Here is a 9272-nt window from a genome sequence, read left to right on the forward strand (position 1 = left end):
GTAGCGTCATGTTTGAGTCGATTTTGCAACTCAAAAAACACGTACAAATCTAAAACTTCTTGAAATCAACAGTTTTTTGGGAAAACTGCCAACATTTCCTTATCGATGGTTCACTTTCTAAAAAGGCCATTTACTTCTCTCTGGAATGATGTACAAATGAGCGTTCTTCCACATTTCGCTTCCGAGAAATGAGCAAGAACGGGACCGAAAACCTAACATTTTGGCCTAATTTTACACCTAACTATCTGATATTCAAATTTCGGTTTCTGGTTCAAAACTACTCGAATTTCTAGACTCATGTTGTTATGACTGAATCGAATTTTCATTTTCAATTCTCTATCTAACGATACCAATGTCATGTCATGGCCAACCTGGTTGTGCTGGGTTTATACCTACTAACGATAGTGTTTCTAATTTCATAAGAATTTCTAATTCAAAAGAAAACTGAATTTCTAATACATGCCCCCCCCCCGACTTGAAAGCTGGATCCGCCCCTGCTTGTCACCTAATCAATATCTACTATTCGGTTTCTGAACACTAAATATCAGATAAATTAGGTTTAATAAAAAAAATGATTAGAGAGGAGAATGTTGAGATGATATACATAAATGATAAAATGTATTCGTAGTTAGCTGATATGTGCTGTCGTAGATGAGCGGATGTGAACAATTAAACCCTGTTGATAAATTTATTACATTTTACTTCAGGCGTTTTTTAATACATTCAGAATTTTTCCATTTTTAAAACTAGTTTTATTGGATAACTCGATCTATTTTTTACCAAAAAATTATTATTTCTTCCCAAGTTTTTACCTAAACTATGTAAAGGAACCTACACTGTTCCAACGCAAACTTATAAAACCAACGGCATTTTCTTGCAGCGGCTGTGGAGGAATGTTCATTGTATAGACAAAATTTAGAAACACTGATTTTTCCGGTGGCTAAGTAATAAATTAGGCAACCGTGTTACTTTACACAAAAGCTGTTTCCTGTGTTCTGTCGTAAATTTAATTAACTACATTTTTTTTCAATAGACTCTTTCGGTCAGGGAACAGTGGCGGCACCTGAAAAAAGTGACAAAAAATCAGTATAAAACATTTTTTTCATTGAGTTTTGTACTTTGTAAAAATTATTTTAAAATGTTTTTACATTAATTAAATTGAAGACAATTGCCATGGTAGACAGCAAATCAGCAATACATGAAAACAGAATTGCTAACAAACAGAAAATACAAATTACTTTTTCAGTTCAACTCTATTCATATCTTAATTGTTACAATGTACGATATCCAATAGTATTAAAGCATAAATAAAATCCTAGCTACTTACACATATTAAAATTAATTACTAATAGTTAAACAATCGAGAGTGCGCATCGCAATTGGTTCAAACAGTTTTGCACGATCTCACAGAAAGGACTTACGCCTCTCGGCAGCCCACCAGCTGAAGCCTTAGGGCCATGTTTGCACCACTCCCACCCCAATCGGGGGCAGAAATTTTTTTCTTAACCGTCCGCACCAGTCCTGGCTGATTGCGCTTGCGCGTCTAAGAAGTAGAAGCCGAGTTAAGAAGCATGCTTCCAGCTGCTTCTTAACTCGGGAGTCGGATGCATTGCCACTTCATGACCATGAGCCATAGAATGGGGCCTAGACCAGATCCCTGCGGACAGCCTTTCCCAATCTTACACCTCACCCTTCCACTCTAGACCACTCTGCCCCCCAAAAAGCTCCAGCACATTCTCACCAAACCACTGTCAACCCCGGCCCTTTCAAGCTACTGGACAACAACCGGAGGAAATACAGATTGCCGTGCAACTAGAAACAAAACATTTTGCTCAAAAACGCGGATGGCGCTGAACTAAATGCAGCGAAATCTTCATTTAGACCACTGCTTCTATTAGCAGGACTAGGGGGAAGAGGAGTGTTGCGCGGATGTTCAAACGAGCGCATTCAGCACGATTGACCCAGATTTAATAAAAATTTAGCAGTAACGTAAATCGGTACGTTATTCTTTATTCTACGGGTCGATTTTAGTTGCGGGGTTGGAACTTTGCTAGCAGTTTTTATTTATAATTTAATACAAGGCGAAAGCCGAGTATGTAGTATTTAGAATTGCATTAGAATTGGCAATTTTTTTTTGTTATAAAAAAAATGCATTAATATTCCAATGGTGGTTATGTAGTATAAGTTATAAAAATCCGGAAGCACAATTTAAACCGTTCGATACCTTATTTGTTAGTTTCTTGTTCTTCTTTTAATTTTTTTGCCTTTTTAGACGGTTCTCATTAAAAGCGTAGAATTTGCAAGATTATTTGTTTTAGTAACTGTGAGTTTAGAATCCCCCCATCTTCTAAATTATTTGTTTTCTTTTTGTTTTGCTCATATTGTCTGCACTTCGTTTTTACGAATTTTGAAAACATTCTGGCGCGCGTTGAAGCACCATGTTCTTCGTCCCGGGCCCACCTATTGGACGTCAGTAAGGCTTAGGTAGGCCCTGCCTTAGACGCCGGATACAGTACATAGATGGAAGTTCTATCTGAATCGAAACGCCGCAGATTTTAGTCGGTGAGATATAACTAGCGTTTCAGTTGGAGCTGCTACTTGAGAAGTGGCTATAGAGTTCGCCACAACGTTTTCGATCACAAGCGGTTGAGATGAAATAATCTAAGCTTGCAGGATGCCGGCGCTTTAATTTTTAAATCGCTTTTATGGATATCAATAATTTCGCTTTGTGTTTCCGTTTTAGTGTGTTCTAAGCTGTTGAACTGTACAAGCAAAAAGTCAACGTATATAAAATATTAGAATTTGCTGAGATTTTCGCTAATAGAATTAAAAATCTGCATACCGAAGTCTTATTCACATATCGTGAAAACTTCAGACCTCACGATTTAAACGCTTGATTCTATTTAGAGTCTTTAGGATTCACTTTCATGTTTACACACTTTTATATTAAGAACGTTTGTTAATGTTTTTAGTTGACCCAGTTGTGTCTGGCTGTGAAGGAAAAGTCTACTAGCGAAAGCTCCTTAAAAATATTCGGGACTTTATGGTCAAATTTCTTTTTGCATTTTTCCTCATTGTCTTTTGCGAGCATATTAGAATTATTCGTGTACTTCAATATTGATAAAATATTGAAATTCTGCTTACTGAAGTTTCTTTATTTTACGAATGGTGGACAACTGTATTAAGTATTTTTGAATTCTCTAGCGCTGCTTAAAAATTTCGTTTTCATTGCGTTTGGCCTGGATTTTTTTAAATCCCATTATGATTGCATTGCAGATATTCACCTAAAGGCCTTTTTTCTATTTCATGAGTAAATAATAACACATCCATATTCGCAAGCAAGTCGGCATAAACTGGGATAAACTGTGTGGTCTTACGGTTCAAATAGTTCTAGTTCGCCTTAAAGAATAGAACAATGCAGTTATTCACCAAATTTCCTGGCGCAGTCCGAACTCTTCAGCAATGAAAATAAATACTTGCTAGAGCCTCACTGATTTTTAACGAAGCTGACCTCGTCAGAACTAGAGGAGAAAAGCACTAGTAATGATTTAATTTTAACTCTTTCTTGAGCTACACTAAATTATGGTAGAAAATGTATTTCTAACGACACTGTTTCACCCCATGCAAATCGCACGATTTTTGCATCATTCACCACTTTCCAACAATTCCTGCTCCTCAATATAGCTCCGCGTCGTCACCAAAGAGGCAAAAAGACTTCTTTCAAAGTCTTCTTTCAAACCTTACAACGTGAATAAACTGAAGTTTTTACTCTGGAAAAAAGGCAATTACACATTATTGCGTTCGAACTGTCGACCTGTTAGTCGCTCGGCTAATGGAACGGCTAAATAAATATAAAGTTGAGCAAGATTAAGAAAACACTTCCACAAAACAATTAAAATGTTATTTTAAAAAACCGCGTAATGTAAAGCTAAGAGTAAATACTTTTCTCCAAAACGTATGCATCGATAACGTATCTGTTTCGAAACAAATGAAATTAACAATAGAAAATAATGATTGTGATTGCTTGGTTCAATAATGAATGGCAATAAGACGGAGCAGCTAAAATTAGTATTTTTGGACTTCGGAATTTTCTCTTTATTGCTGCATAGACTTTTTGCAATTTCTTGGATAATTATTTACGCATTTAAAACATTTCCGGGAAACATTGATTTCAACATACCAAGCTAAAAAACATTATTTTCTTTGACAATAAGGCGAAACCTTCATGGTTTGCAAATTATATTTTTGGATAATGCGGTGGAGGAATATTAATTTGATAAAAACTCATAATAAAGTTTCATTGTTAATCACGTAAAAAATCATCTAGAATAAATATAATAAATTAAAAAGTATGTTTTTTAAAAAATCTGCATCCTTTTAAAATTTCCTTTGAATTGCGCTATTTTTTAACCTCCATGTTTGAGTTATTTTTGGGATTGGGAAGGAGTTTATAGGAGAAAGAAGGATTAGGTATTAATTTGGAAACAGCCATTATCCGAATATGTTTTTTCGTTGGATAAATAACTCGAAATAATAGCGAGTTTTACGCAGGAAATAATTCGCGCTACTGATGGGTGCATTTATAATTGGAGTTCACTCCAAGTTACTCGCTATAAAAAAGACATCTATTATTTCCTTTTATATTGTTTTCGGAGATGGGCAGGAAAGAGAATGAAGCAACGGGACCTTATTAATAGCCCGGTATTTAACCAATTTTAATATTTGCGATAATTCTATTGATCGCTTCAAATGTTCTTTTATAATTTCCATATTTTTGAAGATTATTTTGGACAAACTAGAGCTTGAAGTTGAACTTTCTTAGATCCCAATTCCCCGTTTTTATATGTAGATTATCTAGCTAGAGCCAATGTGCACTTGAGACATGTATGTTGAAGTATAAGATAATAATAATTTTTATCTTATGGAAAAACCATCGCTACTGACAAAATAAAAATGCTGTTTTTTTGCACAGTGTAATTTTTCTATGGCAATTTTCGCATCCTAAATCTCGTTCACATATTTTCAGCCGTTTAGGAATAGAATAGGAATGCTTTTACCTATCTTTTCTTGATATAGAACATCCTCAACTTCCGAAAGAAAGGTTTTTTTAAACGTATTCGTATTTTTCTCAATATTTCTTCAATTTTGTACGGGGCACATAGCAGAATATTTGAAAGAAAAAATGTGCATTTTTTGTTCTTTCTGTTGCGTTAAACGACAAGAGTTTTGATGTTTTCATTCAATTTCAAAGAAAAGGTTCAATTTAGATTTTCCAATTTATGCATGGTTTTTGAGTGAAAAATTTAGTTTGCAACTGTGCCCTAAAAACTTTTGACCAAAACCGGATATCTGCTGCATTTTCAATCAAGAGCAGTGTATCGGACAGGAAAATTGAAAAAATCCTTTTTTCAACCAAATTTAACGAAAAATCTGAGAATCACTTTTTGATGTAAAAAATTATGGAGTGTTCGTTTTTTCCTTGAAAATCTGCTATGCTCCTATACGTACGCTACTGACAAAATGACGATTTTATAGCCAAAAGAGATTCTTCAAACGCGTCTACTGAATTTCAAAGTCATTTTTTGTTTATTTTTCTATATTTTCACAAAAATACACAACGAACTATTCCAAGAATTATTCTCTTCTTTAATCAATATTTCTGTATCCAATAAAGATCAAATCATGGATGTAAAAATCTTGTTTGAAAGCATTTTTTTAAATAGCCTTCAATATGAATTGGTGAAAAAATGTGTTACACGTCGCCAAATTTGAAAATTCAAATCATTTTTCAAAATCAAAATGAAATTCAAATTATTTCGATTATATTTCTGCAAGTTACAGATCAAATCTTTCCCTATGGAGCAATGAAAACGTCTGGTTGCTATCGAATCACCTTTGGCCAAAATAAATATTTAAAAATTAGCATCAGCAATTGCTAAGCGGACAAAGACATCGTTGGCAACCAAACTTTGATTGGTTGCCAACGATTGATTGTTGAACAATATCCTGCAAAATGGATTGCAATTGTTTCACCAATCTTGAACAGCCTGAACTTTCTTGATGAGAGATTTTTTAAATATACTTGCATGCTTATTCAGCCCTTCATTGGTTTATAGAGTTTCTGCTAGGAAAACTGGATCACTATCACTTAATTTACCTTCAAATAGAATTATTCCTTTTCTAGAAGCTGGAGGTGATGATTATTTTCACCGATTAAAAATGGAGCTCTAAAACCTGCATCTAAAAAGCGAGATTTGGTATTTTATTCTCGTTCTTCTGGTTCGACATCTGATTCGATTCACAAATAACTTATTTCTTTATTTATCTGAACGAAATCCCGACTTGCTCTCAGTGTTCCCAAACTTGCGGAGGAGGACTCAAACGCGATCGGCAAAGTGTGTGGATGAAAACATGTCCATCGATGATGCCCATTGTAGCAGCTCCGAGAAAATGGTGAAGCAAATTTGCAACATTGAAGGATGTCCCGATTGAATTGTTGGAGAAACATCTGCGGTAACTTGAAGATCCAAAAGTGCCTTCTTACCTTGCCATCCACAATTTTTTTTTTGGGATTTTTTATTTTTTTAAACCCCTATTTAAATTTCAAACTCGTTTGTTGAAAATGTCCCTTTCTAATCGTTGAACATTGTTCAGTACCGTGCAGTGGTGGTTACCAAAACACGACGTACTATTGCGTACTAACTGCTCGTATCTACGACGCAATGGCTTGCAATCAAAGAACAAAATCTCCAACATGCTTTTGGCCGATGGGCAGCCAGCAACAGTTTCCATCGTTGTTCAGTCACATCTGGAGAAGGCGTGGAGAGAAGAAGGTTTGTTAACTGCCGGCCATTTTGGTGCACTGTTTATGAATCACCTTGTATATATTTGAAGACCGATTGTATAATTTGTTTGGGTTGAGGACAAGGACCCGGACCGAAACGAAATAACTGTTCCGTTCCGGTTTCGGTTCAAGGCCAAATTTAAAATTTTGGTTCCGTTACGGTTCCGGTTTAGAAAATAATTTCCAATTCGGTTCAGTTCCGGTTCTGTTTTTTTTTCGGTTCATTTCGGTTCCAAAATCTATTTATAACAACGAGCGAGGACGAAGATACTCTAATTAGGAATCTCACTATCTTTTTTCCTTGTTTGTTGTATTATACAAGATAAAAGATGCGCAAACGATCCACTGCTTCATACGGTACTTCGGCTGGTTGTATGGTAGAATATCAGTCTAGTCCAGAACGACTTTAAATGTGCTTTTGCTCTTTCTACTTGATTGTCATCTAAAACTACCTTATACCGAGGGTCCAAAAATATCCCAGCAAGAATTATTTTTCATTTGCTTGTAAAATGTATAGTAATTTCTTTCAAACGTTACAAGCAGAACCGAAAAAACCGAAATAAAATATTTCGGTTCCGGTTCAGCACCTAACAGTGTGTTAATATCAAATATGGGTTCCGTTACGGTTCCGGTCCAAAAAAAAAAACGGTTTCGTTCCGGTTTTGGGTCCATATCGGTTCCGGTCCGGGTCCCTGGTTGAGGATGTGGTGTAATTTGATTATTTTTCAATTGTATTTCCAATTTTGGATGATATTTCCAAGGTAAATTTCAAATATGTATATATTTTTTTCAAATCCGAACTGTTTCATATCTGATTCAGTTTTGCTGCTGTTGGTGAGCAACAACAAAAATTGTCTTAATGCATGTAGAGAAGCAAAATATATAAATTTTTAAATAAAACTGACTTCTTACGGGTCATATCCTCACTCTTTTTCATCAACTTCAGCTTTTCAAAATAAAAAAATACCTAGTTGCTTTCCGCATTCGCATGGTACTTTTTTCCAAAATCAAGTGAAATTAATTTGACTCTGTATATGAACGTCACAAATTCAGGTTAAAAATCGCAATTCCAAATTGAATGTCAGCATTAGTCAAAATTCACGATGCCATTACCAAAAGAAATCAAATCGAAACAGTCGAAGAGACGGGCACGCAGTAAACGCAGACCCCTGAAACGGTACAAATGTGGAAAAATTACTAGAAATCCTTTTCTGAATTTTCTGCGCTTCTGCAGAAAATCCACAAGGGGCATACCGGTGACAGAGATCGCAAAGACGGCAGGAAAGTTATGGAAAATGATGAGCGAAAGAGACCGATCGCCTTATATCAATATGGCCAGAAAAGCCCCAATCAGAAGACGCAGGAAGAGGGACGGACAACAAAAACACAACTGTTAAACGGTTCAAAAAGGTTTGCGAGGTGAAACGGATTAGGACATCAAATTATCAGATCAAATAACTTGTTATGCGTTTCTTAAGCAAATAAATTTGATGCGATCATTATTGTTTCGCTATATTATTATTTCAGTCAAGGGGATGAAGTGGGACATTACGTATTTACAAGTATTATCAGTGATAGGGCTTGGATAGATAAGCAGTTTTTTAATATTTTGTGTCATTTTTCTTAAACCAACCACAGACAGTTCTTGATCAATAATAATTTATAAAAAAAATGTTGATAACGAAAACACTTCACGTAATTAGAACACCTGCATATTGGTATTCACCTAATAAAAAGCATCCAAGGAAATGAATAGACAATTCGAAAAAGACAAAATGCTCTCATTAAATTAATTAGGTCCCTGGGACAAAAATTTAAAAAAAATGTCTACTTATTTCTCAGACGGTTTTTTCCGTTTAATTGAATCTGAACCGAATCAGTTTTGCAACATTTCCTTCGTTTACTTGAAACTACTCATCTTATGTTCCCAACAACAATATTTGACATTGTGATGAACTTTTATAAGTCTGGCACGTAAAACACAATACTCTTTCAGTCAGACAAACTATTCCAAGTACTATATACAGGGTTGCTCATTAGTGCGTCAAAGTGCGATATCTCAGTAAATATGAACTTTACAAGAAAATACGTCCTACGAAAGTTTTTCATGTTTAAAAGGTCCACATTCTAAAATTACTTTCCAATATACGGGGTGTATCATAAACGTGTGGTAGTTACCAACTTTGGTTTTTTAAATGGAACCGCCCCTTTTTTCATTCATTTTCAGATTTGTCAAAATTTAAGTTAAGTTTGTGTCAAACGTTTTACCTGAAAAATTTACGATTTCCGAGTTATTCGTAAAAATGTGAAAGTTTTGACAGCTACTGGGTTCCACAGAAATCGATGCTGTACACTACCCGCTGCGAATTTTGGAAAACAGTTTTCAGCGATTCTAACAGAACATCATGATCTACGCGTAGATATGTTT

The 9272-nt window shown here is 35.1% G+C and overlaps 2 long non-coding RNA genes across 2 annotated transcripts; one reads left to right on the plus strand and one right to left on the minus strand.

Moving 5' to 3' along the window:
• Nucleotides 1–683: 683 nt before the first annotated feature.
• LOC125502478 lies at nucleotides 684–3811 on the minus strand. The gene is made up of 2 exons (XR_007280230.1): nucleotides 1328–3811; nucleotides 684–1063 (listed from the first exon to the last, which is right to left on the minus strand). It is a non-coding gene; the product is annotated as an uncharacterized LOC125502478 (long non-coding RNA).
• A 3968-nt stretch (nucleotides 3812–7779) lies between these two features.
• On the plus strand, nucleotides 7780–8346 carry LOC109534181. The gene is made up of 2 exons (XR_002171607.2): nucleotides 7780–8021; nucleotides 8079–8346. It is a non-coding gene; the product is annotated as an uncharacterized LOC109534181 (long non-coding RNA).
• Nucleotides 8347–9272: the final 926 nt, after the last annotated feature.

The sequence above is a fragment of the Dendroctonus ponderosae genome, unplaced genomic scaffold (assembly GCF_020466585.1).
Source record: "Dendroctonus ponderosae isolate FM_Combo_2020 unplaced genomic scaffold, Dpon_F_20191213v2 Dpon_F_20191213_1, whole genome shotgun sequence".
NCBI classification, from domain to species: Eukaryota; Metazoa; Arthropoda; class Insecta; order Coleoptera; family Curculionidae; genus Dendroctonus; species Dendroctonus ponderosae.